At 37.5% G+C, this 24050-nt stretch overlaps 1 non-coding gene across 1 annotated transcript; it reads right to left on the bottom strand.

The window, feature by feature from the left end:
• Nucleotides 1–23657: 23657 nt before the first annotated feature.
• LOC114081323 (small nucleolar RNA SNORA72) lies at nt 23658–23789 on the bottom strand. The gene has a single exon (XR_003580778.2). It is a non-coding gene; the product is annotated as a small nucleolar RNA SNORA72 (small nucleolar RNA).
• Between the last annotated feature and the right edge of the window lie 261 nt (nt 23790–24050).

The following is a 24050-nucleotide window of genomic DNA, read 5'->3' as shown; positions in this document are numbered from 1 at the left end:
CATAAGTGGCTCAGAGGTGCTGGTTCCCTGACACTTGGAAGGGAATGTCAGTCCCACCTCTCCAGAGCTGATGCTTTTTCACAGCTATTTGCTTTGGGGGTGGGATGGGAGGAGCCTAGATACCAAAACTTTGGGTAGCTTTGTAATATGACCTAAGACTGGGTAAGAGGAACTTGACATTAGGCTTCACCAAGACCTTGAAACTTGGCCCAAAGTGATTAAAAATCAAGTTTGTAAGTCTTTTCAAGTGTACTAATTGTGCTTAAATTGTGGATAGAGACTGAAAAAAATGACATTCTAGAAAGTCATCTTGTGTGAATTTTACATCAAAACTAATTAAACACCTGTTCCATCCTAAGCTTTGAGTCAAAACTCAAGTGAATGAAGAGTTGAAGAACTAAATAAGTAGGCATAGCCATCATCAATAAAATGGATACACACAGCAGTGACATTTATTCTGATCTAGTAAAAGTCAAATGCCTGAACTGAGCATTCTCTTTTTGATTCTTTTCACTAGTATGTTCAAAATATAACTGAAAGATTGTTTTCATAAATTGGATATGATACTGACTGCAGATCTCAATCCATCTCCAAACAGGAATTGCCTACACTCAAACTTGTAATTCTGCTCTCTTTTTTTATATGTCTGTAGTGAGCACTATAATCTTCCATCAGAAGCAAAATTAAATGTCAGGTTATCACACCCTTATCCAAATGTTATTTAAAATTTCAAACTCAATCATCTTTCTTACCTTATACACAAAGACTCACTTCATTCTTCTATACTACCAAGTACCCTAAATGTTTAGTTTCAAGGTGGCCATCTTCCATCATCAAAAGCAGAAAGAAAATGGCAGCATGTCTTCAAATAGCCCTGGGAGTATACATAGTGCCAAGTTTTGTGCAATTAATTGTACGTGGGACAGATGTACAGGCAGAATATAAGGTGGGGAAAATGTACCTTGAAAATGGACTGCCTGAGCTCAAATTCCTGCTCTCCCACTTATGAGCTTATATAGCCTCAGGCAAGTTATTTCAACTGTTGAAGCCCAGTTGGCTCATCTATAAAGTGGGATAATAATTTCACCCATCCCAAGGGAAGTGGGTTAAACAAATCAATGTATATAAAACATTAACAGTAGTACCATGGCAATATTACACTTATATACAACAGACATGTGCTTTCCCATAATTCCATTGATGTCCCAAGAATCCCATATTTGTGAGTCAAGTGGTTGGTCAGGAAGTAGTCTATCATTTATGCAGGATTCATCTAATTAAAATGCTCCAAGTTGAAGTTGTCCAGCGGTCACATGCCACCCTCCCCTTGAAATCAAGAACTGGTTACTTGTAGTTTTAGACGTCTTCTACTTGTAAGGAACATATCAGGAAGCCCCCACCTAACACTTTTTTTTGTTTATTGTTTTGTTTTTGCTTTTGCTGAGAGTTATATAATAAATACTTTTTTATTATCATCACAAAGTGAAAGGATGGGGCAGGTTTATTTAGGGAATAAGTAGAAATCAAATAATTTTAGCTGACTCTTCTTCAACATCTGCTCACCCTTCACACTCCCCTTAAAAGAGCAAAGTGCTACTTATCTAGTATTAGAGTTTGAATATGGTATGTCCCACAAAGGTTCATGTGTTAAAGGTTTTGTCTCCAGCTGGTGGTTCTTTGGGAGGAGGGGGGAAACTTTTGGAGGTGGGGCTTAGTTGCAGAAGTAGGTCACTGGGGGCCTGTCCTTGACTGTATGTCTTGTCCTTGAACCCTTTCCCTCTTTGCTCCTCTGCTGCCATGAGGTGTACAGCTTTCCTCTACCCCCACCCCCTTCTGCTATTATGCATTGCCTTGCCAAGGGCCTAAAGAAACTGGGCCAAGCGACCATGGACTGAAACCTCTGAAACCACGAGCCACGAGAAGCTCTTCCTCCTTGAAAATGTTTTCTCTCTCTCTCTCTCTCTCTCTCTCTCTCTCTCTCTCTCTCTCTCTCTTTTTAATACAGTGATGAAGAGTTGACTAACACATCTGGACTCTTTCTTATTAGGGATAGATTTATAGATTCTCTTGAAAGCTCATCTGAAATCCCATGGTCCTCAAGATAGTAAGGTTTCCTGGTTTGGGGATTTGTCAGGCTGTATTATAAATCAGTTCAGGTACAGTTTTCTTGGGCCCTATTTATGATTCTCATACAGACTGAATGATTCCTTAACTTGATGTTTAAAGAAGATTAAAAGGAGAGGGAAGGGAATAAAAGTAATGGAGAGTGAAGGGGAGGGACAGAAAGATTAGATCAGAAAAGAAAAAGAAAGGAAAGAGAAGGAAGGACAGGGAATCCCTTCTACTCCCCCAGGCTCTACTCCCCAGTATTTCCCTAAGATGAACTTTGATGAAGATGCATCTGTCCGTCAATAGATCAGATAAATTCCCAGTTTTCTGTGTTGTGTGATTGTTATTCTTTCTCATAAGGAGGAGAAATGATTTCTTAGTTCCCCCTTTTTTTCTTTTGAGGTGTGAACTTTTACATTTTGACTTAAAGCATTTTTTTTTTCTTCTATGGGTCATGGCTTGATTCTGTGTCTTCATTTTGGAGTTTGTTCTCCATAATTCAAATATAATTGTTTTTGTTTTTATTTCAATCCCTTTGTAAATCTCATCAATTTATTAGATAGTAAGCTCAAGAATACTTGAAGTATATGCCAAAATATTTCAGAATAAGGTCTTGTTTATCCTAATTTGTTTTGCTTTTCCTTTCACACCATAAAGCTCACAACTCATTGCAAAGGTGTCAAAAAATTACTGAGTATGAGAGAGCCACTCATTACTAGTAAGCACTTAGGAGAGACTGTTAGCATGCATAAGATAAAAATAGAGTGTAAGAAGAAAATATTTTTAAAAGGGTTTATCATGTCTTCCCCCAATAGATGTCTTCTCCAAAATTTCTTGATCTTTCTCATCTCCTCTTACTCTATGTGTTATTCTTTCTCAGAAATAAGAGAAAAATCCCCAGTGGCCACTGACCTGTCACCTGGAGCAAGGAAAGTTATTGGACAATATGCTTTTCCTCTACTTGTTTCTCGATTTTCTACAAACTGCCCCACCTAAATAGTCATAATAATTTAAGTGTGAAACATACCTGTAGAAAGTTCTCTACCTAGATCATTGGTGGAGTTTCTCTATATTTTATCATTGAAATCAGGGCATTAGTGGATTTGGAATACAACAGAAAAAGCCACTGATAATTGTCCAGGACAGCATAAACTTATTATTCTATACAAATGAGACTGAATTATTAAGAAGTAACTGCAATAATTAAAATTTTATTCTATGGTTGAGGTCTTGAAAAGGAGAAATAAAAATAGGCATTATTTTGTTGCTATAATATTTATACTGGGTGCTTTCTATCTATTAACTCTTTGCAGTGCCTCTATTAGATAGGTGTCACTCTCATTTTATGGACAAGAAAACCAAGGCTCTAGGAAGCAGAGGCATTTGCTCATGGATACAATATATGGTATGTAGGGCAAAGTATTGACTTTAGAGCAGTTAGAAATTATTAAAAGAACTGACCAAAAGTAAATAAATTAATGATGAGTGTGGGGGTGAATGAATGAATAAATAAACAAAATAATAGAAACAGAACACTTGTGAGATGAGGAGAATCCTGTGCAAATGACCATCTGGTTTTGTAGAAATCTGCCAATTAAAAAATGTTCAGAGCTAATTTACATTTCCTGTACCTGTTTTACTTTTACAACACCATAAAGATGATAGCAAGTCCCAGCAGGTAAGAAAAATCTCAAGACCATTGCTGTGGGCAATTTCTCTAAATGGAAAAAATATATATACTTTTCCAGTCATATACTCAAATAGTTGAAAAGAGTTCTTATACTTTTATTTGGCAACTTCTCATTTAATAATATATATTATTTGAGGCCTTTGTACCCCTTGTGTAGACCAGTTTTTGGATGCTGGCTGCCCTGGGGAGGAGTTGAATCCTTTGGTTGGAGGTTTTTCTCAGACAAGGGCAATCCCCATCTAGAGACTCAGGTAGCTGTGTGATGTTAAGCCAGTTACTTTATCCTATTTATTAATCTTTTGGATTAATACTTATCACCTTATGTACTGTACATAGCTATTGTGAAAATCAATGAAATGACACTGTATCTCAAAGTATCTCAAGAATAAACCTTAAATGTCAGAGATGCTGTTGTCATTCCTACAGCCCTGGATGAATTATGCCTTCATGTAGAGTTGTCAGGACTTGTGAGGAGCTTTTAAAGTGAGGTCATTCAGGGATACACTCTGTCTTTGGAAATGTTCATAATAGCCAGCTGTGTTGAATGGATTTCTTCTCTCTGTGTTCCATTAGGCACTATCTTTAGAAGGGTAAATATGGTGGTTGGTGAGTATCCATCACATACTGAGTGTGGCAAACAGACTCTTAAGATGGGTCCAATTAGCCCTATTCCTTGCCATCCATGCTCATCTGTGATTCTCTTTCCTTAAGTGTAGGCAGAAATTGTGATTTGCTGCAGACAATTAGAATATAGATGGGCTGGGGTTGTGGCTCAGCAGTAGAGCGCACATCTAGCACGTGTGAGGCCCTGGGTTCGATCCTCAGCACCACATAAAAATAAATAAAAATAAAGGTATTGTGTTTAACTACTTAAAAAATATGGCAAAGACGATGGTTTGTCACTTCTATGATTTTGTTACATTAGATTGTATTGTGTTCTTTCTTGTTAGCTGACTCTTGTTAACTCACTTCCTTTCTGGGCTTGATAAAATTGGCAGTTATTGTAGAAAGCTGCACATGTCAAAGAACTGAGGCCAGCCATTGGCCAATAAATAGCCAGCAAGAAAATGATGCCTTCAGATATCCCACAACCAACTGAAATCCAACAACAGGTGAGTCTAAAAGCACATCCTTCCCCAGTCACATCTGAGATGACAACACAGCCCCAGCTGCCAAGCTGATTATAAACTTTGAGAGGACCAAGTTAAGCCATGGATTTCTAACCAGCAAAAACTGATATTCTAGGTAATTATTGTCTTAAGCTGCTCAGTTTGTGATAATATGGTTATGCAGAAATAGATAATGAATATTCTGGGTAATAGTAAAAATGAAAATAATAATAATAATAATAATAGTCACCATCTACTTTCTTATGTATACATTCCTGAGTAATTTCTCAGAAATGGGATTTTTATAAATTAAGTCAATTATTTATTCACTCCAAATAGATGAGATGAAGTAAATATACTTTCTTGAATGACATGATATATGTAAATTGCCTGCACACAATGGGCCTTAATAGATTCTAGTTAATTTGTTTGGAAGTTTTTTTTGTTTTTGTTGTTGTTTTGTGTTATTTTTATTTTTGTATTGGTGCGTGTTAGTTATACAGAACAGTGGGTTTCATTGTGGTGTATTCATACATACTTATAACACGGAAGAGGCAAATACAACTTAATTGAATAAACACACCCTTGATAGGCAAAAGGTAGGGGAAGAATGTTTATTAATGGAACTAGGAGCAAAACTCTAGCAGAGGATGCTATAACTTTTATTTCATTGTGATTTGATTCATCAACTTAGGTGGCCACTGATTAAATCAGTTTGCTTAGTGTAGCCAGGTCTTTACAAATGAAAGAGATAAATGGTTTGGACATAAATTCCTGGAGGCAATTCAGATATCTGAAAGGGTTTAGGGGATTCCATGTTCATGGCTCTAATCTGCATTTTCTTAGATGGAAATTTTTTTCATTCATTTAGTAAGTGTTTATTAAATTCCTATTATAAGCCTGGTACTTGCTGTGATACTATATTTTTCATTTTATCAGAATATACAACTCTTCACTATTGGCTTTTGTTTACCTGCTGTTCCATGATACTTTTTTTTAAAGTTAGAATTGTTTAAGTATTTATCTAGAATGGCATACCATTCAGCAATACAAGGAACAAACTCAAGATATATGAAACCACCTGTATGAATCCCAATGCCATTTTGCTGAATGAAAACAGATGAAAGAGAAAACACATTTATGATTCCATTCATATAAAATTCTACAAAATTTTATAATAGTATAGTATAAACTATTATAGATATAACTACTATCTATGCTGTAGTAATTTCTTTGGGACATTTTTTTTTCAGGGGCGAGAACATTTTCATGTCCTACTTAAGAAGTCTGTCTCTGAACAAGGTATGTATTTACATTTGAGATTTAATGGGTATGTGAACATCTGAGTAGACTGATAAAATAACTTATCACAGGCAAAGGGTGGGCTTTGCAAACATAAATTCTTTCCTTTCAAATGTTTTGGAATGAATTTGCATTTCCTTTCCTTTACGTTGAAGATGTATGAAATTTTACGGAAATCTTTTTTTTTTTTTTTTGAAGAGACAAAAATAATCCACCTGTTGTGACTATTTGATTTGAGAAATGGAATGATCTGAATGTCTGAGAAATAATTCTTGTTCATTATTTATGCTATTCAGAATTAATTTTTTCTTTTTCTTTTCTGATTTCTGTTTCTTTATCCTTCCCTTTTTGTTATAGGAAGATATCCCAGGATTTCTTCCAATTTATTTGGTTTTCTACAATATCTAACCTGCTCTTCACTGTTTCCAGTGACTTTTGATTAGACAGTTTGATTTCTCATCTTCAAGAACTCCCTACTGTATCAAAGTGCTGCCCTTTCATGACTGCTGGCTTTTATTTTGTGGATGTATTACTCTTAGAGATACAATCAGGTGACAAATTGAATATGTTTGGGATTTTCTCCCTTTCTTTCTCTGCTTTGTGTAGTGATACCGATTCTACTTTCTCAGGTGGGTCCTCTTGCTTCTAGGTCTGATTCATTTATGTGTTTTAGTGTGTTCTGTGAACACAGTTTATGTCTTCATTCTACTCTTGGTGAACTTTTGCACTTTTTCTGGTTTGGGGATATTGCAGTTATGGGGCTATTTAAACATTTTTTTTCTGTTTCATACAAACTAACTTGTTTTGGTTAAATAAAGGAGAGTTGAATGCAGGTCATGTATATGCATGTCTTCAACTTTTACTGGATAATGCCCAGTGGTTACCCAAACTAGTCGTACCATTTTATTGTCATACATTTTACATGCACAGTGGTGAAAGTCTTTGATTGTAAGACTCAGCAGCAGAGGTAGTTAATACCCCTCCCATATACTCTGGCACTCACCATTTTCATGCATGACCAAATCAAGGGGCTCCTAACTGCAAGCACCTGTGACTCTTTGCCTGAGGGCTTTCTTTTGCCCTCAGCCCCTACTTAGCTCACAAGTGGAACACACTCGAAATGCTCAGAAATTAACCTTCTCTCCACCTGCCCCTGGAAGTTGCCCTCAACAAATTCCTAATTATAATGATGTATAATAACTCCATATCCTTCTTCCCACCAGTGAAATGACTCTGATGTGCATCTATCATCTCTTAGGACTTTTTCAGAGGATAAAGCTCTCTATTTGCTTGTAGTCATGACTTGCTCAACGATGACCATTTCCTGGCTTCCTTCTCTGTCCCCTACTTTCCTGCTTCTGTATTAGTATTTCATGACCTCCTCTTCCAAGTGAATTATTTGATCCATCACTGAAACTTCTCCACATTTATGGATTTAGCCTCCATTCTGCCTTCCCACACAGCCTTATGACCTTCCTTTTATTATAACACTTCTCATGCTACATGGTATTCCATGATGAATGTAAGCTCCAAGTGGGCAGGGCCATGCCCACCTTTATGTTCTATCTCTAGTTAGTCTATCATGAGTTCCTGGTATGTAGCAGGCATCTAGTATTTCCTAGAGGAATGACTGTTTATTATAGCATCAGGTGAGTAAAGAGAACCCATAATGGAAAAAAAAGCAGAGAAAGGTGAAGGTTAATATAAGAAGGTAAAAGTCATGGAGGATCTTAGAGGTGGAAAGAGCATGTGCAAAGACCCAGAAATGGGAATGTGACTGACTATTCTAGGGTAAGCCAATAGAACAGTGTACCCAGAGGAAAACACAGGAAGAGTGACAGGAGGCAAAGCAGAGTAGTTATAGATAAACATATTGTGATAAATGAATGAATAAATAAATGCATAATGAAGTATTTGAATGAATACCTGTGGGAACCAGAAAGGTGCAATGAAAATATTATGACTTTAGTGAGACAGACATATCTTCTCATGACTCAGTTTCCTAATGTGTAAAATGAGAACATTAAAGCTTCATAGAGAGGAGTTGAGGATTGAAAGAGGGTATGTGTCAAGATCAGAATCTATTGCCAAGTCAAAAAAAAAAATCCTCAATGAGAAATGATCAGGAGCAATAACCACAGCAGAGTTGGTAGTCATTCTGTTGTCAGAGGTAATATTAAAATACTCTGGTCATTTTGAGAGGAAAACATTACTTTTATAAACAATGGGAGGGTAAAGAGTAGCTACTAAGAGTAGCTGATTTTTGAGCTTAGTCATGAAAAATATGAAGAAATTATGAAAGCAAATCACCACCAAAAGAATGGCATTGCAGAAATTATACCCATTATAAATAAAGGGGTTTCTTTTTTCCAACTGAATCACTTTGATTCCATAAGCAAGTTTAGCAAGTGTCAAATATATTTCCTTAAATTAATTTAAATTGGAATCTATTACTTCCAACATAGCAAGAGTTAATGTTCAGAGTTCACAACAAATATAGAAATCCATAAAGTATGTCACACTAGACCCTATAAAAACAATCAGGAAATATGAAAAATATGTTTGATAATGTTGGGTCCAAATATTTAAGGAAAATTACTCAGGAAATTAGAAATCTCTCTTTCCAACCCACCTTTTATCCTGTCTGCTTCCCATTCAATCTACTCCAACTATGAATGAGATTTTATAAGCTTCTTAATCAAACACCTTTGTTTTACAAGTGTGTCATTAATGTTATCACAGTGAATTCAGAGTTACCTGACAGATTTTGGACTTACCTGCAGTTAGGGACTCTTTGCCTTCTGACATTGACAGAGAATGCTAAATTCAAACCATTTGAAATTTAAGTAGAACACAGAATAAAATATATATATTTCCTTAAATTTATTTAAGTTGGAGTGTGTGTCTCTGTATATATATATATATATGTGTGTGTGTGTGTGTGTGTGTGTGTGTGTGTGTGTGTGTGTGTGTATATATTCTTTAAGAGTCCATAATAAAACAACTCATGGCCTTTGGAATACATCATTGTACTAGAAGTTTCAAAGATCTTACATCTATTACTACCTGTTACTTAGAAAATTCAAATTCACACATCAATGATAAAGAATTAGTTACACCAGTGATGGAAGATCTGAGGAATTGAACTTTGGATATTGTGGTAACCACAATATTAGCAACCACAGGACACTATTACTACCCTGTTTGTTTGAGGAATAAAGAGAATAAAGATATTATCAGAACTCAGGAACCAAGTTCACCAGTGGAAGCCAGAAGCATGGTGGAATCTCCTGATAGGAACTGAAATCATGGAGGAGATGGAGCCACTATTCAGAATGTCATCGAAGGGAGGAAGATTAAGTTAGGATAGGGCTAAATACCTTGGTCTGCCCATTACCATCCCCTCTATTCTTAACTTCGTGCATGCCATTGGTTAAACACCCCAAAAGAGTATTTTGGAAGCTTGGGAGACAGTCCACAGGGGTCAGACCACCATGATTCAGAGCAAAGATCAGTAAACAGACTTGTGGACAACCCCAGGAGCAGAACACAAAGGAAGATCAATAGTCAAAGTGCAAGGACCTTAGAGAGAGGGACCTACTTTCTAGAATGCTGTTACTAAGACATTTCAGCCCCAAATTCTAAGTCCATGTGCCTCATCAGTCTGATATTCAAGGGAGATAACCTAATGTGCTTCCACTCTCCATCCTGATATAATCAACCGTGGTAAAAAAATAGGGATCAACTCATAAAAATATGGTGGGCTGGCATTTAACCCCTGGGAGTTTCATTTCAGAGGAAGAGGTAGGCATGTCCTGAAGGGCCATAGGCATCCACTCTGTACTTTGCCTGTCTCTGCTGGATTTTAGTTAGCTGGAATAGTCTGTAGCTCCATTCATTCATTCATTCATTCATCTCTCTCTCTATCTTTCTGTCTATCTATCTATCTATCTATCTATCTATCTATCTATCTATCTATTTATTTATTTATAAATTCTGGGTCTGTATTCCTAAGTGAGGTTGGTGTATTTGGGGCTTTAACCCAAATATTCATCATTGTTCTGTTAGCAACGTGACATGAAGTGAATAGCTTTGAATATTTTTGAACAGTTGATGTAGGACAGGGATTATCTGTCTGTATAATTGTATAACTGAACATACCAGTGAATTATCTCATTAGAACCATATTTTGAAAACAAGTCTTGAATAACCTCTCATATTTATTCTCATTGTTTCTCTTCCATTGCCAAAATATTTTACCTCCTCAAAAACTTTTATTATACAAATATTTTCAAGTTTTCCTCATGGCAGTGTGCATTCTCTCTTACATTTTAAATCCTTTCTCTCAGTTATTCTGTGCTCTCATTTCTCATTTTAGTGTGTTTTCTTTTTTGTCCTCCATTGGAATCTTCAAGGTTTGATCTTTATTAAGAGAATCTACAATTAAAAAGAATCCATTTTACTATTTATTTCTGCTTTCTGGATCACTACAAAATTGATGCACTGAGCTTTTCCTTTTGCCTAGGCATTTATTTGACACTATTATTTATTTTATGAATCAGAAATTTGCCAGGATGTGCCAAATACCTCAGTTTCTTTTTACTACATATTGTATAACTTCTAAAAATTTGTTTGGTTGGCCCCCTGTATCACATACAGCCCAAACATACTTTGAATGCTTGTGATTTCTTAGGTTTCATTTTTTAATCAACTTTTCCATTGAGAAATACGTTTTATGCTACTGGTTGGATTGTTTTTCCTTAGTCACTTTTCATTTTTTTTTTTCTTGCCCTCGTCATTGAAGTAATTTGTCCCAGTTTGCTCCATATTGACTGGCTGTCAGATGCATGGAATTGTTAGTGCCCAAAGTGGGAAAGTCCTGGGCAATCAGAGGTGATGTGGTCACTTTAACTGCTTGTTACCAATTCAGTTTTTCAGAACATCATGTTTGCATTTTAATCATTCCATCTTTCCGGTATGGATTTTATTTATCTCATTTAAAACAAAACCCCAAACCATCATATTCCTTTATTCTTTCAGTTTTTTTTTCTTGATACTCTCCTTTTTCATTCTGCCCTATAGTTTTTGGCTTCATTCTGTTTAGTTTTTCACTCTATCTTCTGTTTGCACTTAACTTTTAACTACCAATCTTTTCCTCCATCTAGTACAGATGCCATCAGTTTTGTGTAAATGCTAATTTGGTTTTCCATGATAATGTTCTCCTTAGTAACAGTTCCTTCTGTATTCTGGCACCATATTGCTCATCATTTTTCATTATCAATGTTTTTGAGAGTTGTCACATTTTTAACTGCCTATTTAAACATTTGGATAAGAAATTTAAAAAATTCTTCTAAAGTGTTTGTAAATGTTTGACAGTTTTTGCAGTTTCCAAATTGGAATCATAGAAGCTTTTCACAGATAGAAATGACATTTTAAAATTGCAAGTAGTTGAAGATATAATTCCTAAATGATAGAAATGTTGTTTTTGGGTCATGGTATCGAAAGGGTTAAAGTTAGGGTGGGTTTCAGGCCAGATTTAACCACAGCTCCATTTATTCATAATTCTCTTGGCAGTTCCCTTACCTGTATTTAGACTTTGTTTTTGGTCTTACTTCCCTAATATTGGGAGGTTTACATATTGAACTCTTGAACATTAAGCCATACATGAAAAAAGGCTGTTATGTCAAGCCCTTGAAAAAATGTCGTAAGCCATATTCTACTTTTAAAATCCCTAAATTTGTCTTAGTTTCTAGGAATAGAATCACTGAAGTTTACCTCTGGGACTTTATCTACATTCAGTGCTTCTCATTCCTCATAACTGCTACCTAGGCAGGGCAGGGGCAGGTGAAGGGCTCCAGAGAGACAAACATCATGTTCAGAGTTATAGATTAGCCACATTTCCTCAAAAAGTATGAAGTATACAGCAATAGTCAAGGCCATTCCTTCTTGTTCTGGAGCTTTTCGTTGGTTTGCACTTGAAAACCTTTATTAAAATGTTGCTTAGATGACAATACATCATTCTTTGATCTGGAAAACTCTTTGTCCCTAACTTTGACAAGTCAAGATTCAATTCTTCCTTTTCTGGGAAGGCCCCCCTCTTTTAAGGGTCACATCTTGATCTCACCAAATCATGTAAAGATACAAGTCATATTACCCTTATTTCTGTATTTTTTACTTTTGCATTTAAGCTACTTACTGCATTTGTCTTTATACCATTATTAGATCAACAGGGCATGACCTCATACAATGTTTTCAGTTCTAAAGCTTTACAGGACTATTTTATGTGAGTTATCCTCATCTTTCCTATGAAAGTGCATAGTACATAGGGTGTGAGTCTGATAGATACTTGCTCTAATCCCTGAACACCCCTGTGCATGTGGCATTTGCTAAATAAACTCCATCAAATAAAAGAAATAAAAATATTCCACTGGAATGGTAAAATTTGCTCCAACACAATCACTACCTACATAGGAATCTCATATCTACTCTCTCATCTCCATCCAAATTACATACTCAGTCTTATCTCTTCCCTCTAATTACACCCCCTCTTGACCTGTAAATGATGGGAAGACCTCACTGACCTTTGTTGAACTGGTTTTAAGTTTCTCTCCTGTTTGCAAATCTAATGCACTGAGTGGTTTTTGGCTGAAAGCTGCTGGAGGGCTGGGCCAAGGTCTATATCCTTTGAGTTATAGTGCACATAGCATTATATTAAGCCAATTTTGTTCATAAGAATTGGTTTATGATTATATGGTTATTTATTATTTATACAGTGTGATTATATAGTGTGTTCTGAACAAAGTCACATAAAGTGGAAGTACATAATATAAAGGAATGTACCTTTAAAAGACTGCATTAATGCAAACCTCATGTAAAAGAAAGAATACAGAGGGGCACTAAAATAGGAGAAATCAAATATATTTTAATATTTTGGAGGTAAAAATAAATTTCCCTTTTCATATAACCTGGATATGTACATATCTACATCATCATTGACCAAAAGTAAAGGATTATATTCAGTCTTGAATATTTTTTCATACTTAGAAAAAGTTAGCTGGCTCTTAAGCCTCATTCCTGAGACTAGTCTTGCATTTCAAACTGGAAAGATCTGTGTGTTTTTATTAAGGTTTTTACGTACTTCAGAATAATAAGTGGCAATTGTTGAGGTGATGTCATCTCTTTCTTCTCCCATAACAACAGCACCACTGAGCAGCCCTTCCCATTCCTTCCCTCTCTTCTCCCCACAGGTCCCTCCTGCATTCTTCCCAGTGGTTTTAGAAAGGCAGGTCAACTGTGTCTTCTGCCATTTCCCCTAAAGGCACAATGCAGGGAAATCAAAATGAAACTCCATCACAATAAAGAAGTTAAACTAGGACCAAATGAAAACGGAAATATCTGACTATCAGGATAGATGAGAAACTCCCATCATTGAAGTAGTTCAAAAAAGATGTTAGCATTCTGAATCCAAGAGCGATGAATTATCTTGCATTTCAAAGTACTAATAAGTATGTGTTAATCCAAACCAGAGGGAACCTTTTAAATACAAACTCAAATTCCAGTATTAGCTCTGGGTATTGGATGGGAAAATATTGATGATGTAATCTTACTGTAGAATTCTACCAATGTGTGTGTGTGTGTTTTTTTTAATAAACCAATTTTTATAAAAACTCCACTGAGAACAAAACTGTATTGGTAACCTAGTGGAACAGATAGCTCAGACTCAAATAAAATTGATAAAATACCCAGTGGCAAGGAGAGTGGTTAACACTCTGAACGTGGCAAGTACATGCTTAAATTCAAGTGATAGCAAAAGGCATGATCTTGCTTATGTGCTTTTCTGTGACTCAACTAAAAAAAAATACTGGATTATCTTAATCTTATTTCCTCTGCAATAATCTTAATCCTACAAAATCTAGGGAATAGTTCAGGTACAATTTAGTAATTAATTTCATTTTATTCCAAAACCAGGCAATTAATTCCTAAACCAGACCAGCTATTTTGCAAACGTTGATGTGAAACAATGGGGTATGCAGATCCTACTCTGTTCTGGTTTTGTTTTGTCTCAAAGCCTATGATATAGATAAATAGGGTTCACACAGAGTTAATGGTTTGAGTGATATCTTCATGATTATCAGTAGGCTGATTCATTTGAGTGGTAGTAGGAGATATGCATGTGGAAACCACAGGGTATTTTTATCTAAAGAATGCTCCTTATCAAATGGGGTGGTTGATTTTTTTTTTCAATTTGAGTTGTATCAGAAGAAAACTAAGCAGAGTTTTGAGAGAGAAAGAGAAGTCTGTTGCCAGTCAAACGATAGCAACAAGGACTAGTATTTATCCAGCATTTACTTGTTCTAAACACTGTGTTTTACATGAATTATTCCTCACAGCCTGTGGCAGAGGAATGTTAGAATCACCAGTTTGCTGAAAAGGAAAATGAGTTATAGATTATCCAAGGTTACAGAGCTGGTACATGGCAGAGATGGGCTTCAGACCCATGGTGTCTGATTCCAGATCCTTTCCCTCTGGTGAGCCACAGAGTCTGTTCTAGTAAAACGTCACTATCATTTCTAAACCAAGGAATATGCACCAACTTACACAAAGGCAGAAAGTCTGGCTAGGATTCATCAGAAACTAAAATAGGAAACATTAGGAGCCCCAATCTTTCTTCCTAACTGGTATCTTTCTGAAGCTTTTTCTTCTATCTGGCTTCCTTCAATTTATTTCCTCTGCGTTCAAATTTCTATATTGTCATTAGTTTATAACAGTCTGTGTGTTTCTTAATTAATTAAAATACTCAAGAGACATCACTCCAATTGAGTCACCCTGACATTCATCAGTTTCTTGGGTATATGATCACTTGTCTGATTAAGATGTCAATCTTGATCCATAAATTGGAGAGTGTAAGAGACACACAGACTACATTAGAGCAGCCATGGACCAGGCTAACGTTAGAGATACTGTAGACATAGTGCAACCCCTCCTCAGGCCATTGGTCATAGGACTGCTGAGTGCCTTGTTTATGGGTAGCTTGGGGGTCACCCTTATAAAAAAGATGAGGACCTCATCCAAGGAAGGAAATACCTAATCTCCTAGTTCACTTCTTTGTGTATGATAGGGGCTTATTAAATGTTATTCCACCTGGACCTATAGTGACTTTTATTGAGTTAGTTTTGACAAGAGAGCAGTATGTTTCCATTATTTGGCTTTTTACATTTGGGTGCAAGAACTAGCCTTGAAGGTGACAGGAGAAATTTCTTACTAGGATCATACCTAGGTGTCCCAAAGGATCCAAGTATTTCAGTGGAATCCTCTCTTCTTTGCCCTGTTGATTGAAGGTGGAGTGTCTATTAACAGTCCTGCTGAGGCAGTACCTACTAGGAGCTGGGCAGAGTGCTCAGGGGCACTCACCCTTCTTCCTTGCCCTCTGTCCTTTAGAAAAGGTTTTTCCACTTGTCAAGAGTTCTCTGACCTTTTAGAACCACCCAGCAAAAGTGAGAACCTAAAAGCTACCATTTACTTTTGCATGCAGACTGGTAAAATAATTCTTATGTAGTTTTGTTTTCTCCAAGGACAACATTATTTTGTTATACTTCAGAAAATCAGTCGCTACGTCTTCATATGGCATATTGTCATGTGGCAGCAAAACACTAATATTATAGATCCTTAACATTCTTTATACATATTTGAAATGACAATACAACTCCTTTCCCAACCTCTGCTTAGGTATCTGAGGCTGTCTTTAGAATGTGTGGGCTTGTCCGGCTGAAGAATCGAGAGTTTACACTTGCCTGCAATTAACTTAGTGCATGGAGTTTAAAGCCAGACCTGAGTTCCTTGCTATAGTACCTTCAGCTATCTCACAGGCCAGTGAAAATTCGGTTTTTACAAGAAAAAGTCAACTCTTAGCAAGGTTTGAACTAGGATCCTACGAAGCATGTTTTGCTATACTTCCAAAGCAAAGCAATGTAAGGAGACACTGTGGTAGTTGTTTTATTTTTTTCTCGAGTGGACTTATGTTTTCAGTGGCAGAAATCCATGAACCACGAAGATAAAATAATGCTAACTAGAGTGCGAAAGTAAAGAAAGCAAAATGGCTCCACAATTAGTAGCATTATATATGTGAGTCCTAAGTAACAGCAGATGTGTCTGTGGGGAGTGAAGCATTCCTTGCGATCCATCAGAAACCCAAGCCCTCTGATACCACAAGCCACTGTGGTTATCTTGGGCTTGGAGGATGAGGGCTGAGTCCAGTGGGTGAGCAAATGGGGATGCTGTTGAGGGTGTTCCAATCTACCTGTGTCATCCTTCCTGCGCTGCACACCCATGCTGAGTTAACAGGGTGATGTGCGCTGTAAAATCCGGTTCTGTGAAGACATGCACTAGCCATGAGTCATTAGCAAGCATGCGGAGCTAATTGGCAAAATACTCATAAAAGATTTTGAAGGTGGGTTAATTACAATTCATTACACCGTAAACTGTCCCCAGGCTATTGTTAAAAAATGCAGGAGTTTCAGGGCCCATTATTTTATGATTCATTTTGCCATGTTGTGAAAAACAGACTCTAAATCAAACTACATTTATTATAGGTCAGACCACAAAATCTTTATTGGTTTTTCCAACATTCCACCCTTGTTATATGAATTCATATGGACTGCACATTTCTGTCAATTGGCAAGAAAGCATGAAATAAAATTTATGATATTTTCTTACCTTATCCTCAATGCAGCCTTAAAAATCACAAGATCTAATTGCTTCCCCTACTTCCCAAGTTCATGAGAAAAATAAGTATTTCCAAATCAATCCCAAAGTTCTGATGATTGAAAGCAACTAAAGGGTAATGAAGTCAGTCTATCTTCTAAGAGAAGCATTTTGAAGAATGACCTAAGCAGCAACATCCAGTTGAAATATATCAAAGCTCTCCCTTTGTCCCAGTCTACCTAGAAAAATGACTAGAATGTTCTTTACATTTGAGGGATAATTTGAAGTTCATTGGCTTCCAAAGCATTCATCTTGTTCTTATCCCCACCTTTGAAAGCATCTTTCTTTTTGCTTTTAACAAATCAACGAAACAAAACAAAACAAGAAATCCCAGCATTTATTTCTTTAAAAAAAAAAACAAAACTGTGATACAATTGTGTGCCTCCTGTGATTACCGTGAACAGACTTGGTCAGAATCATGTAAGGTTTCATAAGTAGTCATTCTGTGCCATTATATGTAATTGTTTGTTGATTAATGCTTTCAATTATGTCGATTTTCACTATGTGACCCAAACCACCTTGACACAGACAGCCTGGTATACTCATTACTGGGGATGAGCAAAGAACAAAATGCTAGGTTCACTTCCAGCCCTCAAGAGTTCAGCAGCTCATTTGAACCTTATCTGAACTATCAAAAGTTTTGACTCTGCAGAAACCCATGTTTGGGGAAGGGGTGGGAATGTGTGGTTGGAGGAAGGCTTCAGGGTGGAGTGGAAGAAGGGGGGATGTTGGAAATTGTGCAAGAACTAGTTTTCTTGTGAGTGATCCTGTACTTCCTGATTCTGGCCGGGCCAGAAATACCACAAAAGTCTTTCTTGAAACTTCCAAGATCTTTGGAAGGCCTTTCTCTAAGCAGTTTGCCACTTCTGAGTTGCCTGGGTTTTAGCCAGGGCTAGAGACAGAAGTATGTGCAAGGAGAAGCAGTGTAATGGAGTTACCTGGATGCTTGAGGACTGTCAAAGGAGGTTTACCTCCAATAGAACAAAACCTGAGTGGCTTGGCCAGAGTCAATGATCTTAACCAGTCCTGTCCATCACTGAAAGAAGGAACTGGAAGGCAACATTAGAAATCATTAAAGCAGCCCACTTATTTTACAGAGGAATTCAGGATATCCAAATAAGCCATGTGACAGGGCCAAGCCCGATGTGGAGCTGTGGGAGAACTGAAGAGGCACAGGCAGAGGAGGCTGGAGAGGAAGAAGGTACATCTAGCAGCTTTTCAAAGGTTTAAGTCCTATTAGTGGTATGCCCTTGGCCAAGTCACTTTACTTCTGTGCCCTCTTTGTATCATTTCAACCACAAAATGCCAAATTAAATATTTCTGTAGGAGTAAAGTGCTAAGAAAAGGGTAATTTGGAAGCAAGCAAGACCTAGCTGGATGAAAGCAGGGCTGAATTGGGAGGAGAAAGAATGGTACCTAAGCAAGTAGGGGTGATAAACAGAGAGAGAACCTTGAGTGGAAACAGAGGAAACAAATGAGAAGTGTTTATTTTGTGTAGAGTAGCAGCTGATAATGATAAAAAAAAAAAAAACAGTTTGAGGAAGAAGTAATGCCTAATGCCGTTTGATGCAGTTTCAAAAGAAACCATAATATCTGTATGTTTTGTGAAATAAACAAAAAAAACCCTAAAGAGATAAGCATGAAAGAAAGAAGGTCTCAAAAGAGGGAGAAATTAAACAAATTCGTTTGCTTAACTCTTCTTCATAGGACATAAACTTCCTCTATCAGTGATCAGATTTTCTCTTGCAAATAAGCTATTGTTTAAAGAGTTTTCTGAGGGGAAAACAGTGCTGATGGATGAATTTGCAAGAAATCAAGAAAACTAGCAATGCTTTAATAAATTAATTTAGTAGGACTCTTGTAAGAGTGTCATACTACAACTACAAGGCCTTGTGCAGGTAAAGTTCTGAAGTGGATATCCTGTGAAAAATACAAATAGAATTTGTATTGTGGCCATTCTGATTGATGGGTAACTTTGACACCCAAAATCTCAGCACTGTGCTCTCTGAAGGAAGAGGAAACAGCTCTTTCATAGGCACTGATGATATTTATGCTCCAGTTAGGATTATGGTCTCTTCACCAAGGTTAATGGGGAGTGGGATGGGGAGCATCAAGGTCCAAGATCCAGTCACTTTTCATTCTGTTTCACAGGAACATTGACACCCACCCCCACCCCAGGAATCTGATTACAGTGGAGGAGCTGGGGAAAAGCAACAATAAATCAGTAGTTCAAAAATATAAACACTAGGAACAATTCTTAGAAGAATATTCAGGAAAACAGAAGCAATTAACAAGCAAGAGGCATGATATGGAATCATGGATGCTGATCAATGCAAAACAGTGGCCAAGTAGGAGATGATGTTGACACTGGGCTGATGAATGGCCTTTCCCCTGTTGATTTACTAGCTGCATAGTGGGTACAGGAGAGAGTGGATCCCTGGGCCTTCGACATTGATAGTTCTGAGATGCCTCTCTTTGACAGGTATGAGGATAATGTCTTTTTTTTTTTTTTTTTTAACCCTGCATTAAGTGACAAGGTGATCTTTATTTATTTAGGCACTAGGGATTGAACCTGAGGGTGCTTAACCACTGAGCAATATCCCCAGCTCCTTTTTAATTTTTCCTTTCTTTTTTTTTTTTTTTTTGTTAATTTTGAGACAGGGTCTCACTAGGTTACTTATATCTCACTAATCTGCTGAGGCTGGCTTTGAACCTGTGATCCTCCTGCTTCAGTCTCCTGAGCTGCTGAGATTATAGGTGTTGTGTCACCATGCCCAGTGGCAAGATGATCTTTTCTTTCTCTTTTACCTGAACTCTCCCTAGTTGCTGCTGCATCATTCCTTCCTCAACAAACTTTTAGGCTGAGCTGTGGAAGGTTTCAGCCAGGAGCTGACTTGCTCTCTGCTGGGGATGCCTTGGTATAATAGAGCAGAGAGGCCTGCTAATTTCAGAGCCAAGTTCACAAAAGCGGTTGGCTCTCAACTTGTTGTTCCAGAGAGCCAAGAGAGTAGAGCTGATGATGGCCCTGGCTGGTGGGAGCCAAAGCCAGGCACCTGTCAAACCCTGCCTTGCCCAGCTTCTCTCTGCCCTGCTCTGTTGATTGCCTGCTCTGAGAAAAGCAGTCCATGCCGCAGACTTTCTCCCTCCAAAGAAAGCCATCTGCCATCAATCCCTTAAATTTCTTCTCTGGCAAACATTTTGATCTCGAAGCAAGTTTATTTCTCTCTTTACAGAAGGGGGAAAAATGCCCCAAAGGGAAGACTGTGATATCTTTATTTTTTCCTGAAATGAGGATATTGAACACAACATACCCATTCTTGCTTTGGGAAAGAGGGGAGGCAGGTGGTTCTCAACTGTGTATGTGAGGGAAGAGAGGTAAATATGCATCTTGTTAGGTGAGTCTTGAGAAACTTGAACTCTATATTTGAATTAAAGATTTAGCTAACACAATGCTCCACAGGAAAGGACACTGAAAAACTAACCTTAAAGCTACCTTTATGAACTAAAATTACAGGACTGGGATGAAGAGGTTAAGGCTTTCCCTGCCTGGGGAATCTTTGCCACAGGCTTGGTCCTTTGGCTTACACATCTGTGCCAGCCGGGGAATCTTAAGTATTAAGTTCAGGTAGATTCTGTTCTGAACACACTTGGACCTTCTGCAAGCTTCTTCCCTTTGTAGGGTTTTGATGCAAATGAGAGGGCTAGACCTCACCTCCAAAATGCTACGATTTCAATGGATTTATCCATATTTACCAGGGTAATCATCCCTCACCTAAAACCTATGAATCAAGGAAACCTTTTTAAGTTACTTTCTGTCTTCCCACAGGAAACAAAAAGAACATGATTTTATAAAGAGGGCAGGGAATAGGTCTTGTTTTTACAAGACAGCCCTGAGATGACAGTAGCATACATGGCCGGCACATTCCTTCGCCATAACCACAAAGAGCCTGCATATATTTGTTGTTGTTGTTGTTAATTGCAAACTTTTCTAACAATCTGCCCTTTAGAAATGATTGCCCCTCTCTGAGGATCAGATCACAGTCCAGCCCATTCTCAGAGAAAATTAAATGAAGAATGCTGAGCCTGGAATCTATGATTAAGATGCCTGACTAAGTAAAGATGACCGCGTACTTTCTCAAATGGGTCAGCTATGGCCCTGGGTATCCAAAACAAGGTGACACGTGACTCACACTGGCTCAGCAGCCTCTCTCATGCGGGATTTACAGCTGGATTTAGGGCTAAATGTTGGAGGTAAATCGAAAGGAGCAGAAAGGGGCTGGGGAGGGAACCAGGAGGGAAGGGAATTTCCATCAAAGCTTTTCAGAAGCAGAAATCCATTCTACCTTTGTCGATGACTGTGGTTTGCTAGGATCAAGATCAAAGGAATCACCGTGGGCAGAGCCATGACAAATGCAAGGCTCAGTCTGGTGAAACCTAGCATTAGCCCCTCTCTTAGGCTGCGTCTAGACTGGAAGTGAGTGCTTGTGCCAGATGAGGCTGAGCATATAGTCAGGGTGCTCCTTCATGAGGAGGCAAAAGGGGTTTAAAACCCATATTGATTCCTGCAGGATAGGCCCCAGCCAGGGGCAGCAAGGCACAACACAGATATTGCTGTGATCATTTTGTGGGAAAATGAGGAAAAATGGATAACCACGGAGTCAAATAGAGACAAAGCACTATTTTTTTTGGTAAAATCCAACTTCCCTGACTCATGTGTTTTTTCCTCTTTCTCACGGATGCCTTCCAAAGCCTACTCTAAAACTTTACTAAAATGTGGTTTATTTGCAGGCCTAAGACATTCAGAGAAATTTGAAGTGACATCTACTAGTGGTTATTTATTTATTTATTTATTTATTTTGTGGCCCCTGTAGTTCCTCAAAGCTTCAACTCATGTTCTCAGACAAACCAAGTAGCAGGTGAGGGATTATTCTGGAATCTTAATAGGTAACACCACCTTCCACATTGTCTGCTACACAATATGTTAGCATTAAGCACTGTTTAAGTCTGTATTTGCCTCTTGAGAATATCAAATAGAAAACAAAACAAAAAACACCAAGGGGGAAAAAGTATACTAGACACTTTTCAAGCATTTAGGTGCACACCTGATCTTCTTGTGTGGCATTTGCCTTGATTTAGTTTGGTGAACATGCGGGGGTGTTTTCAAAATATTCTAAGAGGGAAGTTAGAAGAATTGAGAGTCAGAGCAGATTTCAATGCTGCTTTTGGCACTAGCTTGCACCCTTCAAGACAAATCTCATTTTCCTTTTCTAGGAAATTATTTTAAATTAGAAGTGCTGGGAGGGTGGGCAAGGTAATGGTTTACTAACCCCCCAAGTGATGGTCACCAGACACAATGAATTTCAGCCTTGAAAAATAATGGCTATGGCTATAATGCAGAAAGGATCTTGATCTAGTGCTAAATAAAATGGCAAATACAAGATTGGGTACTAAGTTTACATCTTTGCAAAATGATGTATAAGGGAGAAAGACCACAAGGAAACATTGCAAATTAGAGTAAGGTTACAGTAGGATAATTTTTTTCATGTATTTTCATATTTTATATAATATTATTAACGATGTCATTTTTATAGACCTAAGTATAAATAAATAATTCTGTGAATTGAAAAAGAGAGATCCTCCCATTCTCCAGCCCCACAAAGACATTTGCCACTTACTGAAGTTTTGAACAAGTTCTCAACTCTGAATTTCAGTTTCCTTAACATTAAGAAGACTATAAAGATCTTATAAGTATTAAGAATTCACTTTGTGCAAGATATCCTAAGCATTTTCGCTTGTACTAACACATTTAATCCTCAGTATAATCCAAAAAGTGGGTCTTATTATTATTCACACTTTATATTAAGGAAACTGAGGCACAGAACCCTTAAACTAGATCATGTAACTGTGAGTTGAGAATCTAAAAGCAAATCAATAGAGACAGTCACATCCCATTGCATGACAGTGGAGTTAGACAACTTAAAGACATGGTTACACAACTGAATCTTATTTCCTGGGAAAGCCCCAGTTACAGAGCTGGCCCGTCATATATACCAGATCTACTTCTTCCTTGGATTAATTTGTTTTTAAGGCTGATGGTAAATCTATTAACTTATGAAGGTGAAGACTGAACAATTGGGTGCTAAGAATATCAAGGTAAATTCATCATTTAACTGCTTATTTCATTAGGGTTAGTTAACTGGGATTAGTGATCATAAAATTGGGGTTATCAAGGCGCTTTTGAGATGCACATGGCTAAATTTAGAAATGTATGTTTTTGTCTAAAGCAGTCATTTTGAACACGATTTGATGTTGCCTCATTTTCCTAATTATTTTCCTAAGCGCCTAGGACTCAAAGGAAACTCAAACACACCATCTTCAGAAAATTTTCTTTAATCTTTCTCTCTATCCATCAGGTTTTCCTCCTAGAACTTAGATGACAGAACTGGGAGGTGGCACTATACCTGGAAAGCTGAATCTACATAGTTATGATTCCTTTTCTTACAAAATATTTTATGTGAGCTAGTTGGTGTCCCTGGACTCTTTAGAGCTCCCTTCCATGGGTTGCCTAGGCCTGCTTTCTGCAGTAGACACTGTTTGCTTATAAGCCACATGTTGCCAAGATAACTCTTAACACGAAAAGGTTTAACTTCAGTGGAATTTGAAAATCTTTTTTTTTCCCCCTTCTGGTTTATCACCAGCATTTATGAAACCAGACCTAGTGAGAGAACTAAGTATGGGGACCCATGCATGATCTTGATATAGGGAAAATTTAGCCTATCCGGATTATTACAAAATCAGAACAGTGAGGATATTCATAAGGAATCTGCAAATCTAAGGGATTAGGAAAGAATTTTGGCTACTGATATTTTCTCACATGCTGGCTCACATAGAAGCTGAACACCCTCTACTGAATTGGGCATCTTTTGTGCATTTTTGTATGTATACCACTTTTAACAGTCCATGTGAACTGGGGCAAGTTATTTAACATCTGTGATCCTCTTAGCTCTCTGGAAATGGAGTGGATTCTGTCAGTTCAACACCAACCTTCTTCCCTGGGAAAATCCTAAAATAAGGTTTAA

The sequence above is a fragment of the Marmota flaviventris genome, chromosome 2 (assembly GCF_047511675.1).
Source record: "Marmota flaviventris isolate mMarFla1 chromosome 2, mMarFla1.hap1, whole genome shotgun sequence".
NCBI classification, from domain to species: Eukaryota; Metazoa; Chordata; class Mammalia; order Rodentia; family Sciuridae; genus Marmota; species Marmota flaviventris.
Note: the sequence above shows the minus strand (reverse complement) of the source record. Positions and strands in the feature narration are given on the sequence as shown.